The 25809-nt window shown below is 49.1% G+C and overlaps 1 pseudogene; it reads left to right on the top strand.

Annotated features, from left to right (window-relative positions):
- Positions 1-23731: 23731 nt before the first annotated feature.
- Positions 23732-24142, top strand: LOC124528986 (60S ribosomal protein L27-like; annotated as a pseudogene).
- Positions 24143-25809: the final 1667 nt, after the last annotated feature.

Raw genomic sequence — 25809 nt, 5'->3', positions numbered from 1 at the left:
GCTTCTCCTCTAGACCTTACAGATGTAGATGAGATTTTAACACTCCCTCGCTTCTACATAATAATAACCAATATCTATGGCGTGCATATGTGTCCTAAGACCTACGCATGCACGATCTCATTACATCCTTCAACAACCCGGTGAGGATCATGTTCTTACCTGCATCTCATTTTACAGGTGAAATGATAGAACTGGCACTGGTGTTAAAATATTCAAACAGGTACAAGAATGGAGGGTGGAAGAGATGGAACAAGATTAGGAAAGTGTTAATAAATTGCAGAAACTGGGCGTTGAGTACCTAGGAGTTGTTCACTATTACAATTCTCTCTGTGTTTGCTTGAAATTTTCCATAATTAAAAGTAAATTTATAAAAATGAAGAAGCAGAACTGGCACATAGTTATGTGCTCATTAAGTGTTTATTATTATCTCATAAGGATTAAATGACATAATGTACGTAAAGAATGTAGTACGATTCCTGTATTCCATAAGAGGTTGGGTGGTTGTCTTTCACTCCTGCTATTGTTATTATCATTGCTGTTGTTGTTGTTGTTGTTGTTGTTACTGCCACCTAGGCCAGGCCCTTCCTTCTGGGCCATCGCCCTGCCCTGTCCCTTTACCAACAGCCTCCTACTCCTGGACAAGCCTCATGCCTGGTCTCCACCTGCCAGCTCCCTCCCGGAAGGCGCCGCAGTACCCCGCCACCCGCCCTTCAAATGACCGCCTGGCTGCAAGGTGTGAGCGAGTAAGTGCGCCTTGCCTCCCCGTGTCTCCGGGAGCCCCGTGTGTAGCAGGCGTGGCGGTGGCAGGAACAGCATCTCTCCTCCATCCATTGGGCAAACATTTTTGGAGCCAGACGCCGTGGGGACCTTGGCTCTCGCCAGCTCCGGAAGCTCCGTGCTGCCCTGGGGTGCAGGGGAGCCCATGGCTAACCGGAAGCAGCCTGGAGGACCTTGACCGCTCACAGGTCAGTCCGGTGAGACCGAGAGAGACCCCGGAGGCCGAGGGTGTGCCTGCCCCGCCCCCGACCAGAGGGGAGGCCCCTGCACAGGGAGTGGGGTGGGGGCTCCCCTGTGGGCCCCTCCCAATATCCCAGACGCCCACGGCCCAGGGCGGGCTCCTCAGGCTCTAATTTTAACCCCAAGGAAGGTGCCAATCGTTCATTTTCAAAGCTGTTTCAAAGTGACTCTGATAAGCAAATTGCTGGCAGCCCTGGCGGGTGATTATTTCTGCATTAATCAGGAGGAAATTATGCCAGTTACTGATTAACTAATTACAGCAATCAGATCGGCTGGGAGAACAGGGCAGGAGGAGGAGGCCAAGGTAAACACAACCTGGGAAAGGTGAAGGAGGCAATTTGGGGTGGGGGCAGAGGGCAGAGACAGGAGGTCTCTTCCTGCCGCCTCTTCTTGCCCAAACCCCCCACTCCAGCTGAGGGCCGCTGAGGCCAGAGCTGGGTGCCCAGCCTGGTGGCGGGAGGCAGGGTCCATCCTCTGGAATCAGTACCTGCTGTGACAGGAGAAGTCATTCCGTGTCTGCTGGAGGACACAGGTTCTGGCCTTCAGGAGGCCCCTTTCTGGTGATGGAGGCTGAGGTTTCTGCACCTACCCCGCTCCCACCTGGCTGAGGGAATGTCAGGACTTGGCCATTAAACACACAGCCTCAGAACAGGAAAACAAGTGACAAAAGAGGATGAGGTGTGGGAGCCAGGGCTTCAGACCCCAGAACCCAGAAGTCACCTGGTCTGCCTGGTAAAAGGTCATCTGCCTCTGCCTACTGGCTCACCTCCCCCACCCAGAAAGGAGAATGAATCCCAGATTTCCCTCCCAGCAATCAGCCACCGAACTCACCATCCACTTTTGGAGGCTCATGGTAGATCCTTCCAGAATCCTCTGTGCTCGTTCCCTGACCTTCCCCCTCCCAAATGCTTCTGCTCATGTTTGTTTGTGCATGTGTGACCAAAGTTGGAGCCTGGTTCAACAGTTTTCTGACTTCCACTTGGCTCAGTACAGAAGGTATCATTGGATGAGGTGGTGGTTGTGGATATTAACAGAAGCCAGAGGATGAGGAGGGGCAGACATTTTCTTCTCTGCATGGCCTCTAACTATGGGGCCATAGTTAGACATATGGGGTAGAAGGTTTGATGATTTCTGACCACACAGGACTCTGGGGAGGAGCTGTGGGGTCCCCAGGGAGGCCACTGGTAGCCTCTGAGTGTGTGTGTGTGCGTGTGTGTGTGTGTGTGTGTGTGTGTGTGTGTGTGTGTATAGTCCAGTTAAGGTCATCTACAGGCTGAATTTACAGGGCTCCCAGGCTTAGGCTAGAAGAATCTTGCTCCTCTGCATGGGAAGCCTGTTTTTGTTCTCTTCCCACAGTTTAGGATGATTTCTCTTCCTGGGGTGGCAGACCCAGGGAATGGGTGCCAAAGGATGGGAGGGAGGGCTGCCCATCCAGAAGCTGTACAGGCAGGCTGCCAGGGTGGGTATTGACCGACAATGGGGGTGATGGGGTAAGGGTCTCTTCCCCCATTTGGCACCTGTTCTTTTCAGGGTCCTGGAAAACTACATCTGCCAATGTCCCTTCTCAACTCCAGAAGGGTGACTCAGGGTCCTGCAGACAGAGAAAGTCCCTTCTTATTAATGAAGAGGGAGGGGCGCCTGGGTGGCTTGGTCGGTTAAGCGTCCGACTTCAGCTCAGGTCATGATCTCATGGTCCGTGAGTTCGAGCCCCACGTCAGGCTCTGTGCTGACAGCTCAGAGCCTGGAGCCTGTTTCAGATTCTGTGTCTCCCTCTCTCTCTGCCCCTCCCCTGTTCATGCTCTGTCTCTCTCTGTCTGAAAAATAAATAAACGTTAAAAAAAAATGTTTTTTTAAATGAGGAGGGAACCAGAACCAGCTGCAAAGACTCTGCCCAGACTGGTGAGCCAGGTGTGGAAAAGCCATAGGAGAACACACTGGGAAGAAAGTATGATCACTTAAGGGACATCAAGCTTCTGCCCCCTTGTTCCTCCAGCTTCCACATCAGGGCTGGTGAGAGGATAGGCTGGGGTGGACTTGACCTGTCCTGGACCTGGCCACAGGGCTGGGCAAAGGATGTGGGCGGTATGATTCCACCTGAGTGGAGGAGGGCTGTAGAGAGGAAGGAAGAGACAAAGATCCTAGCCCCAGCCATCTGACAGTCCATAATTACTGCCATTTATTGAGTGTCTACTGTATACTGACCTATATCATGAGCTCTGATTTTCAGATGGGGAAACACTGGACAGTTAAGTAACTTACCCAGGTATTATTACATGAACTCAGGCCTGCCTGGCTCCTTGTCTATAACCACTCTGCAGTACTGCCACCCACTCCTGTAAAACGGAGAATGATGGTATTGACCTCACGGGTTGACATGAAGATGAAATGAGGTGATGCTTGCAGGGAATCTCTGGCACATTCGTTGAGCACCTCCTATGAAACAAGTACCATTGTAAGTAAGTGCCAGAAGATATGAGCAAACGAGTGACAGTCCCTACCCCTGCCCTTGAGGGGCTCCTGGTCTAATGGGGAAAGTGGATGCAGAAGGGATGAATCACCAGAGGGCACAGTGTGTGCTCACAAGGAGACTGAAGGCCGCAGAGGTGCAAGGAGAGGGGCGACCACCCAGAGCAAGGAAGGACGATTTCCTTGAGTGGCATCTGTAAAGATGAGACAAAGAGCAGAAAAGTCACTGTAGGAAGAGGAACCAGAATATACAGAGTCACAGAGGGAGGGAGTTCACAGGGAAAAGGGGGTGGTTCACAGAAAAAAAAAAGTGTGGCCATAACAAGGTGCACGGAAGAGGGAAGAGGTTGCAAAGTGTGGCCTAGGCAGATTTGAGAGGGCTCTGAATGCCATGCTAAGAGATTGAGTTTATTCTAAAAGAAACAAAGCAATCAGAGAGGGTTTTTTTTTTTAACTTTTTTTTAAAGTTTATTTATTTTGAGAGAGAGAGAGAGAGAGAGAGAGAGCAAGTGAGAATGAGAAGTGGAAGGGGCAGAGAGAGAGGGAGAGAATCCCAAGCAGGCTGACAGCTGACAGCATGGAGCCTGACGTGGGACTTGAACTCACAAACTGTGAGATCTTGACCTGAACCAAAACAAGAGTCAGATGCTCACCTGACTGAGCCACCCAATCAGAGAGGTTTTTAAGAAATATGTTATTGGGGGAGCGCCTGGGTGGCTCAGTTGGTTAAGCGGCCGACTTCGGCTCAGGTCATGATCTCGCGGTCCGTGAGTTCGAGCCCCGCGTTGGGCTCTGGGCTGATGGCTCAGAGCCTGGAGCCTGCTTCAGATTCTGTGTGTGTCTCTCTCTCTCTGCCCCTCCCCTGTTCATGCTCTGTCTCTCTCGGTCTCAAAAATAAATAAACGTTAAAAAGAAATTAAAAAAAAAAAGAAATATGTTATTGGGATTCTTTGTTACAAAAGCAATAAAGTAATGCATTTTTAATAATAACTCAAATAGGTCAAGCATTAAGTGTAGGATATTTTAAAAACCCTATTATTTGACTACTTTCCATGCCCCAAACCTCTTCCCTAAAGTGATCAATATCAAGTTTCCTTCTCCTGGGCAAAGGCAATCCCCTATATGTATACTCTTCTTCCTAAAAGACTTTTAGGTGGGCAGGTGGCCACTAGGAATGAAGACTACATTTCCCAGCCTTCCTTGCAGTTGTGTGTGGCAATGAGAATAGGTTCTGGTGAATGGGATGTAACCAAAATTAATATATGAGACTTTGAGGAAGTGACCTTTTAAGTGAAGAAGGCATGCTACTCTTGGTGCCTTCTTCCTTTCAGTTGGTTAGGATGTTGAAATGATGGCTGAAGCTAAAGCAGCCGTATTGGGCGATAAGATGAAGAAATGGAAATGGAGGCCACTCATGGTGGCTAGAAGAAACTTGGAGGACATCAGGGAATAGAGCTACCACACCAGTCCTAAACCACTTACCTCCAAAACTTTAAAAAAAAATTTTTTTTTAATGTTTATTTATTTTTGAGACAGAGAGAGAGCATGAACGGGGGAGGGGCAGAGAGAGAGGGAGACACAGAATCCAAAACAGGCTCCAGGCTCTGAGCTGTCAGCACAGAGCCCGACACGGGGCTCGAACCCATGAACTGCGAGATCGTGACCTGAGCTGAAGTCGGATGCTTAGCCGACTGAGCCACCCAGGCGCCCCACCTCCAAAACTCTTAAGTGAGAGAGAAGTAAACTTTATCCTGTTTAAAAAACTATTGTTTTGGGGGCGCCTGGGTGGCGCAGTCGGTTAAGCGTCCGACTTCAGCCAGGTCACGATCTCGCGGTCCGTGAGTTCGAGCCCCGCATCAGGCTCTGGGCTGATGGCTCGGAGCCTGGAGCCTGTTTCCGATTCTGTGTCTCCCTCTCTCTCTCTGCCCCTCCCCCGTTCATGCTCTGTCTCTCTCTGTCCCAAAAATAAATAAAAAACGTTGAAAAAAAAAAACTATTGTTTTGGGGCACCTGGGTGGCTCAGTCGGTTTTGGCACAGGTCACGATCTCATGGTTTATGAGATTGAGCCCCATGTTGGGCTCCATGCTGACAGCACAGAGCCTGCTTGGGATTCTCTCTCTCTCCCTCTCTCTCTGTCCCTCCCCCACTTGTGCTCACTCTCTCTCTCAAAACAAATAAATAAACTTTAAAAAAAACTATTGGGGCTCCCAGCTGGCTTGGTTGGTTGAGCATCTGACTCTTGACTTTGGCTCAGGTCATGATCTCACAGTTCATGGGTTCAAACCCCATTGGGCTCTGCACTGACAGCATGGAGCTTGCTTAGGGTTCTCTTTTTCTTCTTTCTGCCCCTCCCCTGCTCACACTCTGCCTCTCTTTCTCTAGAAAGAAAGAAAGAGAAAGAAGAAAGAAAGAAAGAAAGAAAGAAAGAAAGAAAGAAAGAAAGAAAGAAAAAGAAAGCTTTAAAAAACCCCCAAAACTAGGGGTTCCTGGTGGCTCAGTTGGTTAAGCGTCCAGCTTCTGGTTTCTTCTCAGGTCATGATCTCACGGTTTGTGGGATTGAGCCACGGGTCTGGCTCTGCAGTGACAATGCAGAGCCTGCCTGGGATTCTCTGTCTCCCTGTCTCTCTGCTCCACAGCCATTCATGCTGTCTCTGTTTCTCTCAAAATAAATAAATAAACTTAAAAAAAAACTATTGCTATGTGGTCTTTTTTTCTATTTTTCACAACTGAACCTGATCCTGATCCTTATCTGAACCCTCCAAATGCTTTTACTTACCTAACCCCCAAAATACAAACGTATGCAAGTTTTTAAAGATGAAATTCAAACACACACTTTATTCTGCAACTTGATTTTTTCCTGTGTGAATTTCCAAGTCAACCTTTAGGTCTGTCTCTCTCTCTCTCTCTTTTTTTTTTTAAGAGAGACAGCATGAGCAGGGGAGGAGCAGAGGGAGAATGGGGGAAGAGAGAGAATCTTAAGCAGGCTCCATGCCCAGTGCAGAGCCCAACAAGGTGCTTGATCCCACAACCCTGGGATCATGACCTGAGTTGAAATCAAGAGTCAGATGTTCAACCTACTGAGCCAGCAGCTGCCCCTCCTCCTCCTTTTTGATAGTTGCATGATATTCCCAAATTGGACCATGATTTAGTCAACCATTCTCCTATTAATGGACATTCATTTTTCTAGTTTTTTTTTCTATCACCAGCACTGTGACAGTAGATATCATGTATGAGATTCTTGTGGGCATTGCTTTTTCTGTTGGATAAATTCTGCAACAACAGGCTTGGGTCAAAGGGAATGTTCACCAAGGCCAGACCTGCTCCTGAGTCCTGAGCCCTGAAGGCAGAATAGGAGGCTTTATTTGGGTGACTTCACAATCTAGGAAGGATCTCTTCTTTTCCTCCTCCTCCTCCTCCTCCTCCTCCTCCTCCAGTTTCTCTTTCTCCTCTCCCCCAGAGGTTCTCCTTTGATCGAGATACAAGTAGGTGTACCCCACAGGCAGAGAGAAGACTTGACCACATCCGGGGTATGGCCACTTAAAGACACTGATAGGGACAAGCTCCTGGAAGCAGGTCACTGCTCCAGAGCAAGTCTTGAGAGTAAAAGGGCCCTGGTCCTCTGAAGAGGGAGCAAAGAAGCCTTGAGGCGTAGGAAAAGGAGTTCAGAAAGGGATACTCAGGGGTCCACAGACAAAACCCTATGCAAAACCCCAGAAGACCAATGCTCAAGATTCCCATCTTCTTCCATCATAACTTGCTGTGCAATCTCGGGCCTCTGTGTCCTCAGCTATAAGTGGGGATAACATTTACTATCTCTTTTGCCCAGGTTGGGCCTGGGACAGGTCTTCCTAACCCAGGGCTCTGTCTCCCATGCCACCCCCAGTGTACCCCCTTCCACCTTGTTCCCCTACTGTCCCCTCTTGCACATGGCCCAGAAGAAGTTGAGTGATGCTCCCTGCCTCAGTTTCCCTCCAATTCAGTCTGAGACGGTTGTCCTTGTTCTCTGGGCAGGTAGCAGGGATACAGCTCCGGAAAAATAGCTGTGAGTACAGTGGAAGGAGCCCCCGGTAGAGCTCTGGCGCACTGTCAGGGGGCGATTTAGGACGATTGCTTTCCGCCGGGCACATTGTTTCACTGCAGCAAATATTTCCTCAGCGTTGCTACAAGACGTCCATTTGGCAAACCACAGCGGGCCTGCAGGCCCCGCTCTCGGCCAGTAAAGAGGCGGGCGGGCACTGCTGATGACTGGAGTAAATCTGAGCTCACAATTAAAATCTCTTTAGAGATTGCAGCCAAGTGACTGATGGATAGGGCCCCAGCTTCCATCCGTCCCCCTCCAGGCTCCTCCGCCAAGACAGATATCGACAGGGCATCATAAATAGCCTCAAATATCCAGAGCCTCGGAGGCTTGCAGGAGGCACGGTGGAGAAATTCAAGGAAAGGGCTGACGTGGGCCCTGTTCTGCAGGGTCCACATTGGGAGGTCTGTGCAAATCATCTCGGATGAGGAGGGAAGGTGTTTCTATATCCCCTTCTATAAATGAGGAAGCTGAGGCCCAGGCCACACGATACCAGAATCTCTGGACTTGAAATATGGATCCATGCAGAACTACGTGTGGGCTCCTAGGGTCACCCCACGCTTTGTGTGTTCACACTTACCACCTGACTAGCATTCCCTTCCCCTCCCCCAACACCTATTGTATCAGATGATGTTGGTGCCCCACTGCACCACCCTGTCCTCATCGCCTCGGTGAACACCAGCCTGACTCCCAACTCCCAGAACCCACATCCTTTGCGTGACGGCTCTCTCTGACCACCAGCGCCCACTTCGTCAGGAGTGTGGAGGAATCAATACTTTCCACAGGGAGGCCCACACCAATGACTGGTGGGAGTCGACAGGAGTATAAATACTCCAGCTCCTTCACCGCTCAGTTGAGACAACTCGGAGATGTGCTCTGCACAGTCTCCCAGAGCCTCTGGAAGGAGGGCGCCCCCGTTGCCCACAGTGGTAACCTGCTCCTTGGTGTCCCCTGTATCGACTCCCCTACTAGTGCAGCCTGGGATCCTCCCGAATTAACTACCTCTACTCCTTCTCTGGTCTTCGGGTCTGCTTCTGGGAGAGCCCAAATCAAGACATCGACTCATCTTTGAATTCGTAGCCCAGCTTGCTGCCCACGCAGGAAGCCTTTCCCACTCCCTACCTGTGCCACCTCCAATGCTATCACACACTGACACGGCACCGCTAACATTTTCTGGCACGTGCCGGTGCCCAAACAAGTTTCCCCAGCTAGCTAGGAGCCCCTTGTGGGCAGGAACAGGGCTTGGTAAGTCTCTGCGTGGCACCTGAGTCCTGCGCAGTGCTTGGCACACAGACGGGGCTCAATAGCTGTTTAATGAGTAATTAACTGAATGAATGAGCCAGTGGGTGAATTAAGTGTTCTTGTCAGTTAAGGGAATAGGGATGAGGAACGTTTTCTTCCTGTGAAAAAAGAAATAGGCAAGAAAGAGTCCTATGAACCAAGAACAACTTAACTTAGTTCTGTTTTGTTTTAAGCAAGGACTATAAAGCATTTTATCGATCTGCCTTTTAAATTAAGAACAGGAAACGTACAGCCATTCAATAAATAAAACATAATAAAAACACTTCGGTTCCAAAGTATGGCTAATTAAGGGAGACAAACAGAGAGAACAAAGGGGGAACGGAGAAGGGGAAATGAAAGGCAGGCCAGAGAGGCCAGGACCGGGTCAGAGACATCGAGACAGAGGCAGTGAGGCAGAACAAGACTGCCATGGTGGTGAGTCACAGAGACATAGTAAGAAACCTGAAGTCGGACGTCACTCCACAGCTGGGGCTACTCCACAGGCCAGGCTGCCGGAGAGAAGCAGGGGTAGAGGAAAGGCCTCTGGGTAAAGCAGAGCCATGAGTATAGGTCTACTGCAAAAAGATGCCCAGGTCAGATCTCGAAGGACAGTCCTCTTTCATCCGAGCCCTTGAAAGGAGAATTCTTAGGGCCGGTCAACACCAACAGGGATATGAGATTCTTTGTGGTTACAGATGAGGCCAAGCTGGAACTCAAAAAGTGAGTCATGGTGGCTGGACACCTACATTAGTTATTCTAATAACTAAGGCAGATTAAGCACTTTCTGCCTTCCAGGCTACATGGGCTAAGTGCTTTATGTGCATAAGTGTATTTAAACATTATAACAATGTATTGTTATATATATTGCCCTTCCCACACTGCAATATATAACATTATAAACATCTCTTATGGGAGAGATACTATTATTATCCCCATTTCACAGATAAGAAAACTGAGGCTCAGAGATGTTAAGTAACTAAGTAACTTGTCCAACACATCATATGGAGAGGAAGTGGTAAAACAGCCAGAATCTAACCCCATGTCATCTGATTCCAGAACCTGTGCCTGAACACCTCCCTGCTGCCACTTTGGAGGGGGAAGGAGGGCAGCAGTTGGAGAAAGCACGTGAAGAGAGAGATCTCTTACATACTATAGCCTCTGAGACATCCAACCCTTACCCCCCCCCCTCTTCTTTCTCTGCTTTCGTCATGCCCATTTGTCTTTTTTCTAATCTGTAATAAGTGTAAGTTGCCCAGTGGCCATTGAGGGTCTAAAAAGCAAAGTACATGGGGGCACCTGGGTGGCTCAGTCAGTTGAGCGTCCGACTTTGCTCAGGTCATGATCTCACAGTCCGTGAGTTCGAGCCCCGCATCAGGCTCTGTGCTGACAGCTCAGAGCCTGGAGTCTGCTTTGGATTCTGTGTCTCCCTCTCTCTGCTCCTCCCCCGCTCATGCTCTGTCTGCCTGTCTGTCTCTCTCTCTTTCAAAACTAAATAAAAACATTAAAAAGCAAAGTATGATGGGGGAGGGGAGGTTTACATTTTGGCCTAAGGCTGGACACTGCCAGTTTGAGGTTGATGAGGAATGTGGGCTGGGAATCTAGAAAAATGAGGGCAGTGTCTTCTATGGGTGCCATCATTCTGTGTCATTTCGTGTCTGTCCATCTGTGTGACCAGGATACTTATATCTGCCTGGCCCAAAGTCATCGAGAACCCCCCAGAGCCTTGAACTTGCCTGTTATGAGCTTGTGCTCTCCGCCAGCACCACTCACCCCCATTCAATTTTTCTCAACCCTTCAGATCCTGCTCTGGGTCCTTTGGGGCCTACAAGCTGGGGTATCCCCTTTTCCTCTCCTTCTTCATCTTCTGTCCAGCCCAGAATTAGTTGGTCTCATGCCTAGGAGATCAGAGTTCAGGGCAGAAGGCCAAGAGCTCAAGATACTGCTGTTCTCTTAGAAAAGAAGTCCAGGGAGGGAAAGACCTCCTATACTCAATGACCCCCATGGACCTCATGTATTCCAATCTAAAAAGAATACTTCTGAGTTGTGGAGGGGAATAAAAGAAGTCATGAAGTTTGAAAAGATTTTGTGGTTAAGTGTCTTAATCCCCGACCCCAAACTAACATCAGCCAAAAGTGCAAAACCCCTTACCAGTGCCTGCTTTGGCCCACCCCACACCAAGTGAGCTCCGACCTCAGCCTTCACCCAACCTTGGTCCCACTGCTCATTCCTGGTCCAGACCAAGCCAAGCCTCTGTAACCCCCGGGAACCTCACTGACTTCCCCAGTGAATTTTAATTATGTGACAAAAGTAATACCAATATTTATAAGGAAACAAACACAGATACCATAAATAAATACATTACTGACTCATTGAATTAATTAGTGTTTAATTACTTGAAATTACCATCAGTTACTACCAATTACTTGAACAACAAATGCATTCTTTCTTCATTACAGATGGCAATTCCCGGGGTGAAATCCAGGGATCTCAGGCCCCATTGGATCTCACCTAGCCCTTCCCACGCTGCTCCCCTCTTTTACTCACTCATTCACTTCTTCATCACATATGTATTAACCTTTTATGATTTACCGGGCTCTGTTCTAGGTATTGGGGATACATTAGTGGATGAAAGCAGACAAAATCTCTGTCCTCGTGGAGTTTACAATCCAGTGGGTAAACATAAACAAAAATTATATGGTGTTTTATTTTTTTTTTTAATTTTTTTTTCAACGTTTTTATTTATTTTTGGGACAGAGACAGAGCATGAACGGGGGAGGGGCAGAGAGACAGGGAGACACAGAATGGGAAACGGGCTCCAGGCTCCGAGCCATCAGCCCAGAGCCTGACGCGGGGCTCGAACTCACAGACCGTGAGATCGTGACCTGGCTGAAGTCGGACGCTTAACCGACTGCGCCACCCAGGCGCCCCTATATGGTGTTTTAGAAGGTGATAAGTGGGATACAGAAGAATAAGCAGGAAGAAGGACAGAGTTCTGGGAGTGATATGTAAGTAGTGCAGTCATGAGTGATGATCTAACCATCATCCATCCCTTTGCGTCTCCAGACCCACTCTCCACCCTTCTCTACCCTTCACCTAGTGCTGTGCCCCTGGAGGCTGACCCACGTGGACTGCATCACCCAGACCCCCTGCTGTCTGGTGTCTGTTAAGTGTGGCCAATCGGAAGCCCCACAGGAGATCAGAGGGAAGGCGGAAAACATGTGGGCTGGCTGCCTCCCTCCAACCTAACTGCCATACCAACCGCAGTATCCCATCATCTCGCCTTGGGATGGTCATAGCTCTTCACTGTGAATAGCCTAGGGCTCCTGCACTATCCGTGTGGTTTCCCACCCCCCTGCCCACGTCTCTGTAAATCCTCTTCAGAGGATCTGAATTTGAGCGTGCCATCTGTTTTCTGCAGGGACCTGACAGATAGAGATGGCTTCATTGACAAGGTGACATTTGAGCAGAGGTCTGAAGGAGATGAAGGAACAAGCCATGTGCATATCTGGAAGGAAGTTTCCCGGGCACAGGAAACATTTGCAAATGCAAATGCCAGAGACGGGACTGTGCTTGGCATCTTTGTGGCTGGAGCAGAGCAAGTGAGGGGAGAATAATAGACACAGAGTCAGAGAGAAGGCAGGAGGCCAGGTCAGGTCAGGTCAGATAGGCACTTAAGACTTTGGCTTTTACTCTGAGTGAAACGGGGACCCACTGCAGCATTCTGAATGGGGAAATGACTTGGTCAACTACATGTTTAGAAGGGCTGCTTTGGTGGCTGTGTTGAGAATAGACTACAGCTGAAGGGCATACCACTTAGGGGACTATTACAGTCAGCCAGGCAAGAGACCATGGTGCCTTGGACCAGGGTTGGGAGTAAGGGAGGCGGTGAGAAACCGCCACATTCTAGACATATTTTGAGTAGAGCCAACAAGATTTGCTAATGAATTGGACTGAGTTTCTGGCCCAGGCAACTGGTCTGGGCATCCCTTACAAGGATGGAGAAAACATTGGGAGAAGCAGGTTTTGGGGGGCAGATCCAGAGCTCAAGTTGGGACATGTTAAGGAAGGGTGCAGCCTAGATTGTGGGAGCATGGTGTCCCAGGTGCTGGGAAGCAGCTTGCCACCCCCACCCCAAACATAGGCAGCTCCTCTCTCAGTCCCCTAGCTGGCCAAAGACATCCTCCTGTGCCCTTTCCGTTGCCTCCTCCCCCTTCCCTGTTACAGGCTCTCCTTTCCTTCTTACTGAAATTCCAAAGGTATCTGGACTTCCCTTTCTCCCTGGCCCAGCCCCTCCTGCTGTCCATTCAACAGCAGAGTGCCCAGGGACGGTCACATTCTGGAGCACAGACAGAGAAGGAATGAGGAAGCCCAGGAGAAGATTCCTGCCTGGTGCAGCGGAGGAGGAGGGAGGTTGTTTTCCTCTTCCCGCACCTTAGGAAGCTTGTGCCAAAAAATAAATGTGGATTGAGAGTAACCCCAATCTCGGTTGGGTCAGAGCAATCAAAATGTAATTGGGTTTGTGAATAACTAATGTTTACACTGATGTTGTCCTAATAGGACGATGAGACCTGGAGATGTGACTGCTGCCTCTGCTTAGGGAGAAACTTGGGTTTTCACAGAAACTGGGTCAGGCAGCAGGATGGAGAGAGGGAAGCCAGTGTCCTGGGCTAGGTGTCCAGGATGGGAGGTCCAGGAGATGCTCTGGACAGACACAAGGAGCCTGCCATTTTGGGAATTGGCCATTTCTTTCCTTCCTTCCTTCTTTCTTTCCTTCCTTCCTTCCTTCCTTCCTTCCTTCCTTCCTTCCTTCCTAGTTTATTTATTATTGGGGGGGGTGGGCAGAGAGAGGGAGGAAGAATCCCAAGCAGGCTCCATGGTGTCAGCGCAGAGCCCAACACAGGTCTCAATCTCATGAACCACAAGATCATGACCTGAGCTGAGATCAAGAGTTGGATGCCCAACCGACTGAGCCACCCAGGTGCCCTGGGAAGTGGCAGTTTCTAAGAAAACAGTTTCATCCTGTAATAATGATAATTATGATAGTTATTTAATGTGCCATGTATTGATCACCTACAGTGGTCCAGACGCTTTGTTATCCCTACGGTATCCCTACAATTATTCCCTACAGTGAGGTGAATTTTACTATCCTCTCTTTACAGATAAGGCTATTGAGGCACAGGAAAGCATCTTACTGGCTCTGGGCCTCTCATCTGTTCACCTTGAACAGACGAGTTCAAGGTCAAGTCTGTCTAGAGCTAAGCTTTTTTCATGACCCCATTCTATCTCCATATAACCAGGAAAGCCAGACAAGAAGGACTACTTCTTCCAGGAGCCATGAAGGTCAGGAGCAGAGGTAGAAACAGCCATAAAACTCTGATTACCTTGTTTCTCTGAGCCAAGCTAGGGTGGATAATGAAGCCAGGCTGATAATTATCTTCCTGTTGGTGATAATGGCAGTGATCCTGGTGATAGTGACATCATCTCCATCTGTGGCAGCTCAAGGTGGTGTCACCGGAGATGATGTTAGTCTTACTGGTGGTGGCAGTGCCTGGGGTGGTGGGAGGGACGATACCATGAGTGGGGGTTGGGGTGCTTAGTGGTCTGGTTAGTGCCAGCTTAGCTGTGGCAGCTAATGATGTTCATCACTGTGGTCCTGGAGACGCTGCTGGAGACCTTCTGGGAAGCTGAACTCAGGTTGGCTTTGGTGCCCCACCCCCCACCAGGAGAGCCCCTCGAGCCCCTCCCCCCCCTCAGTGAAGGGGACAGGGCTCAGGGCCTCCTGTAGAACTGGCTTTATTGCATTCCCTGTTCTGGACAGTGTAAGCAATGTCCCTGCCTCTCCAGAGGGACAAATGTGATAAATAACCAGGGAGGACAAGTGGGAGGAGGCAGCCCAGCCACCAGAAGTCATAAGTCTCTGTCCAGTCGTGTGGCAGGCTCATTACAGAAAGCTCTGACGCTCTCCCTGCTGCCTGGCCTGGGGCTCAGGAGAGCACCCACTGCAGACTCCCAGTCCCGATGGCTCTGCAGCACAGGGCACCTGAACTTCACAGAGCCTCACCCTCCTCTCCCTGCACACCAGGCCTGGCAGGCCCAACCTGCCCCGTGGCTGCATCCAGAGGCTCAGGCCTGTCTTCCCCCAACCCCAAAAATCCAGGGAAGCATTTGACGAGGGTTTTCCAAATATCTTTGGAAATAGGACAGACAAATATGAGCTGGATGGCAGTACAGCTAGATGCACTAGATTAACGACATACCCACAGAAGCCTGGGTTCAAATCCCAGCACTGGTACTTACAGGGCACATGACTTTGGCAATTCTCTTACTCTCTCCTCACCTATAAAATGGAAATGATAACGCACACCTTGCTTCTTTAGGATGACTATGTGAGAGGACATACGTAAACTCCTGATTATAACAGGAGTGCTTTCTATGAGCCTGGTACCGGTCTTTACATAAATTATCTCATTTAGTTCACACGTTGACGCTGTGTGGTTAGGTACTAGCCTATCCCTCTTTTATCGATAAGGAAACTGGAGCATAAAGATGCTAATTAACTTGCTTAATGACACATTGCTAAGTGAGTGATGGAACTGGCATTTGAACTTGAGTAATTTGACATCAGAGCCTCTTTACCACCAGACTGCCAGATTAGTATACAGCAGGCACTCAACAATGCATATTTATTGAGCAGCTGCTATATTAAGGCAGACTCGTGGAGTCCTCCCAACTCCAAGACATACATGATGTTTGCATGGAATATTACATTTGATAAACTGCTTTCTCACTTAACCTCAGAAAACCCTGTGAAATAGGTATTGTCTGTATTTCCTTGAGGAGAGAATAGATCCCCCAAAAGACTAAGTGGCTTAGCTGAGATAACACCTTCAGAAGTGGTGGGGCCAGTGCCCATGTTCAGGGTTTCTGACAAGGACCCTCCAAGTCCCCCACCAAGGCTTTGGGGCTGCCCCTTCTGCCCTCTTCCCTTCCACATGTGGCTTCCAGACTCTCTCATCTTCCACACAAGCTCGCCTCACCACTTTCCAAGAGCAACATAGCAACCTGATTACGGGACACTGACAACTGGAGCTACCAGCCCCTCGGTGGTGTGGCTGTGACGTCACCCCACTCAGTGGTGCAGCTGTGACGTCACCCCCTCGGTGGTGTGGCTCTGACATCACCTAAAGGGATAGTCGTTCCCTTCCGGTTGTCTCTGAGCATCAGATACACTCATCTGCAAAAGAATAATTGGCTGGAGTTAAGAGCAGAGTCGGTGCACATCCAGAATATAAAAAAGAAACTACAAGGATGCCTGGGTGACTCAGTCAGTTGAGCAGCTGACCTTTGGTTTCGGCTCAGGTCAAGATCCCAGGGTCATGGAATTAAGCCCCGCTGAGTGTGGAGCCTGCTTGAGATTCTCTCCCTCTCTCCCTCTGCCCCTCTCCCCAGCTTGTTCGCACTCTCTCTCAAAATTAAAAAATTAAAAAGAAACTACTACAAATCAGTAAGAAAAAGGCAGACAGCCCAATAGAAAAATGAGCAAAATATTTATACAGACATTTCACAAAGGAGGCCATACAAGTGGCCAATAAGCACAAGAAAAGGTGTTCCACATCATTAGGCATCAGGGAAATGCAAATTCAATGAGATACCACCACATCCCACCCACAGACGGGATAAAATTAAAAAGATCGACAAACCAAATGTTGGTGAGAATGTTCATATGTTTCTGGTGGGAGTATGAAATCATACAACGACTTTCCCAAACTGTTTGGCAAAAATCTATAAAATGTATACATCATGACCCAGAGATTCCGCTCCTAGGGATAGACTCAAACTACAAGTACATCTGTGCACTAGATGATAAATAACAGAATGTTCATAGCAGCGCTACTCATAACTGCCTCAACTGGAGGCAACTCCAATCATCAGCAGTAGAAAGGATAAATAAATCGTGCTGTATTTGTGTAATGGAATATTACATATCCATGAGAATGAGCACACACAACTATATACAATATGGGTGAGCCTCACAGATAGTGTGGGGCAGAAGAAACCAGATACAAAAGCATACATCCTCTATGATTCATTTACACGAAATTCAAAACTGGGAGGAGCTAATCGATGGTGTGAGAAGTCACAAGGGGGTTACTCTTGGCAGGTAGCAGTGACCAGAAGGAGAACTTAGGGGGCTTGGGGGTGGGGGGGCAGGGTTGTTCCATTTCTTTAACCGAGAGCTCTACATTTATGATTTAGCATTGTTTCTGAATGCATGCTTCAGTAAAAAGTTTTTTGTTGTTGTTGTTTTTCTTTCTTTCTTTTTTCTTTTTTACAGTGTGGTGTCTGTGGCTGGAGAACAGAATTCACTCTTCTTTTTTTGACAGGGTTGCCAGACTGATGGCAAGAAAACTGTGTCAGACATAGTGCGTCTGGACTTCACTGAGGAATGTGACAAGGCATCTTATGTCCTTGTGAACAAGATGGACAAATGTGGCTGGGTGACCGTGTAATTAAGTGGATTGAACCACTGTCCCCAAAGGGTGCTGATTAAGGAATAAATGTCCACCTGGAGGGAAACTCCTAATGCCTCTGGGCTCTGTCCTTGTCCTGGGAAGTCAAACACTGTTATCCCAGACTGCAATGAAGACATAACAGACAGGCTTATCACATTCACAGACGACACGAAGCCGGGAGGGAGAGAGGGGACAGGGCATGACAGAAGCAAGATCCAAAATGATTTTGGCAGAATGGCCAAGTGAAGCAAATCTAATAAGATGAAATTGAGTCAAAAAAAAAAAAAAAAAAGATGAAATTGAGTCAAGGATCTGCAGAAGGCCCTGTGACTGGGGCTAAAAGCTAACTTTTTAAGTTGAGGGTGTAAACACCCCTAGAACAGGGGCCCTCCTCTGGATCCCGGGGCCCACCCCAGAGCCCGGCACAGACAAAGCACTCAGAAATAGTTGCTAAATTAATCCTCCACTGGAGGATGGAAACGTGCCTGGCCCCCAGGCCTTGTAGGGGAAACAGTGTACGTGCAGACCTAGGTGTCCTACCCTGGCAGGTGATATGAACAGCCTGTCAGTCAGTTCTGGATCCTTTTAAAGAGATGTAGACAGGGGCGCCTGGGTGGCTCAGTTGGTTAAGCGGCCGACTTTGGCTCAGGTCATGATCTCGTGGTCTGTGGGTTCGAGCCTCACGTCGGGCTCTGTGCTGACAGTTCAGAGCCTGAAGCCTGTTTCAGATTCTGTGTCTCCCTCTCTCTGACCCTCCCCTGTTCATGCTCTGTCTCTCCCTGTCTCAAAAATCAATAAAACATTTCAAAAAAAAAAAAAAAGAGATGTAGACAAACTGACACCAGCTCGGATAAGAACCTGGGACCTGTTTTGAGGAACCATAGAAGACACTGGCCATATTTAACCAGCAAAATAGAAGCCTGGGAAGAGGGGGAAAGAGGGGAGAATGGTCAGGGTCCTCAAAAACCTGCCAGGCTTCCCTGCCCTCTGGGAAATCATAACCCATGGACACAGATGGATTCACCATGGAGCTGATATGGCTGCTGCTTCAGGGCCCCTCACTTAAATAGGCCCCTTCCAAGATTCTCAGAGGGGAGTTGACAAAACGTTCACATGATCATATAGCTTTGTAAAATCTGCAAACATAGATATTTTAATCCTAACCTGTTAAGATCCCCTTCTCTTTCCACTTTGACTTCCCCTCCTCACATTTTCCTCCATGTTATGTGGTATCCTAGTGGCTGTGGGCATTTGTGGGATCCAGCTCAGGGGAAACTAGGTTAAGTTTGGGTTGGGTGCAGTGGACATGTTTATTTGATTCTCAGTCACTTCCACGTCATAGCTGTGCTATTGCTAGCTGTCCTGGTGCAGGGGTGACATTCAGGAGTATTCCTTCCATCCATTCAGCAATGTAACATAACGGGGCGGAGTCAGAAGGCCAGAGTCCATACGTGTCCATACTGACACCTATCTAATAGGTGTATGCCTGACATTGGAAGTATGTGGCTAATGGAGAAGAAAACAAGTGTGAATATACGGAGTCAAAAACAAAACAGGAAACAAAATGAAACCCTATAGGGCAGTCCTGTGCAAGATGTCATTCATTCTCTACAGCCCTAAGGTTTGGAATAGAAACCAAAGGGCAGGGGATGGGCTTCATTCAACGAGAGTTTCCATCATTATTTAGCATTACTGCTTTGGTCTTGAGTGTGGATGGAGTGAGCACCTTGAAACCAGAAGGTGTTTAGGCATGGGCAGGAAACCACCTAGCAAGGATGTTGTAGGAGAGAGTTCAAGAACGAGATGGGAAGGCTTGCCTTCTCTGACCTCAAGCGTCCAAAGTTCTAGCCAGTTCATTCAGGAGGCCAATCGCCGGTCAGCACTTTCAAAGGGCAAGCATTGATCCCACAGTGCCTTTTCAATCCGTGGAAGATCTCAAAGCAAAATTTTGAGAGATTAATTTTTTAATCTTCCTTTTGTGATAAGGCAAACGTAATATAAAATTTGCCATCTTAACCTTTTTTAAGTGTGTAGTTTAGTAGTGTTAACTATATTCACATTATTGTGCAAATGACCTCCAGAACCTCATCTTGCAAAACTGAAACTCAGTGCCCATTAACCATCAACTCCCCCCTCTCCCTGCCAATCACCATTTGCTCTCGGTTGCTAGGAGTTTGACCACTCCTGATACCTCACATAAATGAAGTCATATAGTATTTTGGTTTTTTTGTGTCTGTTTAGGGCTTTTATTTTTGCATTATTTAAAATGAGGTACAGAGGTGCCTGGATAGCTCAGTCGGTTAAGCGCCTGACTCTTGATTTCAGCTCAGGTCATGATCTGAGCCCCATAGGTTCAAGCCCCGTGGTGGGCACTGCCCTGACAGTATGGAGCCTGCTTGGGATTTTGTCTCTCTCTCTCTGCCCCTCCCTTCCTCACTCTCTCTCAAAATAAATGAACTTTACATAAGATAAAATGAGGTGTGGTTTACAAACAATAAACTGCATAAATCTTAAATGTAAGGCTCAGGGACTTTTTACCTAGGCATACGTGGATGTCCCAAATCGAGATAAGGCCCTTCAGAGCCACAGAAGACCCCCGAGTACTCTATCCCACCATATCCCCCACCCAAGGCAACCCGTATTCTGACTTCTGCCGAAGTTGTTTACAGCAGAATACACGCCAAGCTCGAAACTGAAAAGTCCAAGTTCTCATTCTCTTATTAACAAGTTATTCTAAACCCTGGTTTTCTCAGCTGTAAAACAGGGATGCTACTATCTACAACACAGGGTGCTATAGAAAGGTATCAAATAAAATAGCTTATGACAGTGAGCCCAGAAAAGACTCAGTACATGCTGGTTGACTATGAACGTTCTTCCCTTATAGTGGTGCCATGGCAGGATGAGGCAGGAAGGGTACTGTTCCTTGGGTGTAATGAGGGGGTGGGGAAATCCTCTGTCATGGAGGACTCTGAAAACAGAAGGGGATGGAGGGGGTGGGGGGGATGGGGGGGAGTAGCACCACTGCCAAGAGACTCTGGTCAAACCTGCTGAGCTGCCAGCCACAGATCTGGGCCCACAAACCCACAAACAGACCCACGTGTGCTCTGCTGGTCTGGCCACACTGGACTCGATAATGGGTTGGTGACTACACTGTTCACTGTGTACCCCGCAGGTCAGTGTTCTCCAAAGTAAGCAGTCACCAGAATTACTAGGAGGCTGATGAAAACAGAGCTTGCTGGGCCCATCCCCAGCGTTTCCGATTTACAGTCTCTAGAATCAGGCTTGACAATGTTCGTTTCCCATGATGCTGATACTGTTGGTCCGGTGGTAAGAACACTGGTGTGGTAGAACCTGCTGATTCCTTGCCCAGGTCCCCTACACCAAAGCAGGCATATCATCTCTCAACTGCTGAGGACGTTGGCTGCGAAGGGCCCCCAGCTGCCCCTTCGCTGGAGTATCACCCACTGCAAATGAGAAGCACCTTGTCCTCGAGGTCACCCACCCACTATAGTCCACAGCTAGTGACTGACTGATGAGGAGGTAAAAAGGGCTGGCCCTCCTCTCAAAGGGGGGGGACAACTTTGTGGTGTGGTTTATGCTCCAAAGCCTCCTGAAGATCAGGCTAGGGTTAGGTGTTAGCAGAGACCACATCCATGCTCAACTCCTGCTATAGACTAAATATTTGTGTTTCCCTCCCCATTCCCCACCCCCACCCCCCACACCCCCGCATAATTCTTATGTTGAAGCCCTAATCCCCAATGTGATGGTACTTGGAAGTGGAATTTGGGGGAGGTAATTAGGTTTAGATTAGTTCATGGGGTTGGGACTTTCATTACAGGATTGGTGCCTTTACAAGAAGAGGAAGAGAGACCTTTCTCTCTCTCTTTCTCTCCACGAGCATGCACAGAAGAAAGGCCATGTCAATACACAGTGAGAAAGCAGACGTCTGCAAGCCAAGAAGATGGGTCTAATCAGAAACCAAATCTGTCAGCACCTTGATCTTGGACTTCTCAGCCTCCGAAAGTGTGAGAAATAAATGTCTGCTGTTTAAGTCACCCAATCTTGTGGTATTCTGTAATATATTCTATGCTCTGTTATACCAGCTCAAGCTAAGACAGTTCCCTCCTCCACAAGGAGTTCCTGAAAAGCAAGCACCCCTTAATGAACCATGTATATCTGAATCCCTGGCTCAGGCTCTGCTTTCAGACCCAAGACACAGAGCGGGTATTTAACAGTGTTTGTTGAATGAGTGAACAAACATGAGACACACAGGGCTTGGGAAGATGACCACCACCCCCCTCCCAGCCCCTCTCAGACTGCAGGAGCCAAGGTCCATGTGGCCACCGTTGGTAGGACCCCCCCCAGCCCGTAACCCAGCTGGAGTTGCTGCAGTCTCTATCTGCGAGATGCTGCCGACGACTGCCTTGGGCTTCTGGATGGATTAATTAATTACTGCCAGCACCAGCAAGAGAAAGCAGCCAGCCTGACAGCTCAGGGCTGCTGGCAGGGCCTGTAGGGCCCCTCCCAGCCCCTCTTGGCAGGTGAGGTCTTCATTTCCCAGTACTTGGCAGAGTCGGGTCAGGGAATGGGTAGGAATGAATGGGGTGGGGACATAGTCAGGAGACAGAGGACGCAAGGGAAACAAAGGCCTGGAGCATCGCATTTCTTAGGCACCATCGCCCCTCCCATCCAGGGTCTCCTGTGGAGAATTAACCCCATTGTCCAAATAGTGAAACTGAGGCCTAGAGAGGCACACAGATTTGCCTGGGGTCACAGGTTTGGGGGGAGGTTTCCAGGCCCTCTGCCTTCCAGTGTGGCTTTGGCCAGCTTTCGAGTGTGGTTGGTAAAGGAGGTGGCAATGGGGACAGGATTTCTGGTAACCTCTCTTCCTTTTCTCCTCCCTGCTGTAAACCTTCCCTATCAGCAGGGGCCTTCCTAGCCTGAGACAGATTAGGAAAAGGAGAGACTCAAGCTGAAAGAAATGTGCTGTGTCTACCCCAGGGAGGGGCCAGGGATAATGAGGCGCTTCGTGCCCAGCTCTGCACCTCTACCCCCTATCCTGTCATCCCCTTCCCTGTGGCCAGGACTGAGCTGAGAGTCGTGGGGCTGATAGGAATGACAGCTGCCTCCGTGATTAACCCCTATAACCACACACAGAGGAGAGGTGGATGGGGAGTGGGGGCAGGAAGAAGCGAACTGGGGGGCATCACTCTTTGGCTAAATGGGAGGGCCTGGGAGGACCCTCACAGCCAGCTCTGGGTGTGAGATTTCCAGGGCGGGGCTCCCCACTTCTGGGGCAGTGGGCTCTCCCCTTCTGGGGTTTTCTTTGTTGCCACAGCTCTGCCGTGGTAGCAAGCCTGGCATTGGTGTTTATCAGGCAGCCTCTGTGCGGCCCCCTCCTTGAAGGGGAAATGAGAATGCACCTGTCTGTGCCTCAGTTTTCCCATCTCTAAAGTGGGAACAGCAAGCATTCCTACCTCAGCGACGGATGGGAAGACCTAATGTGCTGACACACGCAGAGCAGTTAGGACAGTGCTCGGCATGCAGGAAGTACTGTAAGCATAGCTGTTACCAAATTTCATCAAATCTAAGCTGTCATGGTTTGGATGCACCATGACTTCATGTACCTCTAAGAAAAATAAAACACTGCTGAAAATAACCAAAATTCACTGCTTGAAAGACATATCCTGATTTCAGAAATGCTAAAGTTGTGGGGGGAAATGTGTTTCTTAGAAAGATGAAGTACAGCATTATTCTCCTTCATATTGCTTCCTAACTGAAGCACTTAGCCCCCCGCCAGCTGCACGGCAGGTGCTAAATAAACATTTGTTGAGTGAATGAGTGACAGGCCAGCAGCACCAAGTACGAGGGAGGTGAGGGGCGCCCAGAGCCTCTTGGAAAGCCCCACTCCCCATCTTCTTCCCCACTGGCTCCCCACCCCCCCACCGTGGAGACTGCCTGGCCCAAGGTCTTTTCAGTCTCTGCCTGTCCCACTTTGTCCAACTCCAATGACCAAACCCCTCAGCCTGGCATGGCTCCCAACAGGTTCATTGGGTAGACTGGCTGATGGTCCCTCACCCAACACCCACCCACCCATGGGTACCATATGTGCTCTAGTGCCCTGGACCAAATAAAGCACACCTTCTCTGTGGGACCCTCAAGAGTGACCATTCACAGGAAGGTGCAATTAGATGGACTTCCTGGCTCCCGTGAAATGCTCAGACTACAGAGAAATGCTGGAAAGGGGGGCGGGAAGGGGGGAATGAAAGAAGGGGAACAGCGTGCATGTAGCTCTCTCCCCATTTTCTCTTTTAAAAAAGTTTTAAGAGTGGGCTTTCTTCCTTTCTGCCGTAGGGTCGAGTAGCTGGTGTCGAGATGGGCAAATTCATGAAACCCGGGAAGGTGGTGCTGGTCCTGGCCGGACGCTACTCGGGACGCTAGGCGGCCATCGGGAAGAACATCGATGATGGCACCTCAGACTGTCCCTACAGCCATGCTCTGGTGGCTGGAATTGACCTCTATCCCCGCAAAGTGACAGCTGCCATGGGCAAGAAGAAAATCGCCAAGAGGTCAAAGATCAAGTCTTTTGTGAAAGTTTATAACTACAATCACTTCATGCCCACAAGGTACTCTGGGGATATCCCCTTGGACAAAAGTGTTGTCAACAAGGATGTCTTCAGAGACCCTGCTCTTAAATGCAAGGTCTGATGAGAGGCCAAGGTCAAGTTTGAGGAGAGGTACAAGACCAGCAAGAACAAATGGTTCTTCCAGAAGCTGCGGTTTTAAATCTGTTTTGTTTCAGTCATTAAAAATACCAAAAAAAAAAAAAAAACCAACAACAAAAAAAACAAAAAAAAATTTTTTTTTAAGATGTTTATTTATTTTTGAGAGAGAGACAGAGCACGCACCAGGGAGGGGCAGAGAAGAGGGGGAGACACAGACTCCAAAGCAGGTTCCAGGCTCTGAGCTGGCAGCACAGAACCCAAAGTGGGGTTCAAACTCACAAACCGCGAGATCATGACCTGAGCCGAAGTCGGACGCTTAACCGACTGAGCCATCCAGGTGCCCCTCTCTCCCCCTTTTCTCCTCTGCAACACTCTAAAAGGAGATTCAAATCCCAGCTGGCATTAGCAGCATGACCTTGGCCACGCTACTTCTCAGAGGCTCATTTTTTTCCTATCTGTGAAATGGGGATAACAATAGTTCCTTCCTACACTTGGTGAGAGGGCTAAATAAAACAACACATAGAGTGTCAGAGTGTCTGGCTGGCTCCTTCCTTTCCTCTGCCCTTCCCCCTACCCCTCCACTCTCTCACCTGCTCCTTTCTCTCTCCTCCTACCCCTTTCTAGCCCTGCCCTAAGACCTACTCAATGCCAAGACTGATTAGTTTTCCTTCAACCCCTGAGACGCACTTTAAATCCTGCAGGGAGGGAGGTGGGGCTCAGGACTGTGGAAGCCTGAGGCTGGGGGCAGCTGTAGCGGGGAGGGGCGGTCCTCACACTGGGAATTTGCACTCTGGTTATTCCCACAAAGATTTAATTTGTGTCTTAATGGGCCACAGCCTCCTCCGTAAAAGCCCTAAAGTGCCTTTTCTTTTTAAAAAAATGAAAGTTGCTGATTGTGTCTGGTGCTTCCTGGGGCATGGCGAGGGAGAGGCAGGAGACAGGGGAGAGGGGAAAAGAGGAAGAGGAGGTGGCAGGGCTTAGGGCTGTCAGATTCTGCTTTTCCCCTTTTCCCTCTTGGCTCCAGGCTCCCCTTGTCCAGAACCGGTATCATGGTCCTGGTGGGTGGTGACGGTGGCTGCCCCTGGCTGATCTGGAGAGAGCAGTTAATGGCCTGAAATACTGAACGCTGTTTCCCCGGATTCCGTTCTCCTGGAAGGACAGAGATTGTTGAGGTACAGCCATTCAACTCAATCCAAACAACAACCCCCACTGATCAGAACTCCTACACTGTGTGAAGGTATGGCTGGGACCCTGGGGGCTTTAGGGGATATGGAGAGGGATGGGAGAAAGAGGAGATGTTAAACACTTCACCACTGCTTGGTCGGCCCTTATTGGAGAACTAGTTCCCTCTCCCTCTCCCCTCCCCACCCCCCAACAACACCTGCTCAGTATCTCCCTCCAAAACTCACCACAGAGCCCTGAGCTCAGACCTTGGCCTCAACCACCATCGCATCTCCAGTCCTCCCAGAATCGCTCTTACTGCTTTTTGTGTCTTCCTAGCCGACACCCTCCAGCATTGACTTGGGGACTGCTGAGGAACCCAGGGTATGGTGTTTGGGTCTCCCAGCTGAGAAGCACCAGTTTGTAGGATTCCCAAACCATTGACTCTTAAAATCAAGATCTCTCCTTCCAACAAACAACATTCCGGGCTAAGGTGGCCCAGGTGGTTAATTCCAATGGGGAAAGCAGATGTATCTGAGTAATCAATTCAATGCCAATCAAGATAAC

This window comes from Lynx rufus, unplaced genomic scaffold (assembly GCF_022079265.1).
Source record: "Lynx rufus isolate CCGP_SWC_20201006 ecotype Redwood Valley unplaced genomic scaffold, mLynRuf1.p SCAF_6, whole genome shotgun sequence".
Classification (NCBI taxonomy): Eukaryota; Metazoa; Chordata; class Mammalia; order Carnivora; family Felidae; genus Lynx; species Lynx rufus.
Note: the sequence above shows the minus strand (reverse complement) of the source record. Positions and strands in the feature narration are given on the sequence as shown.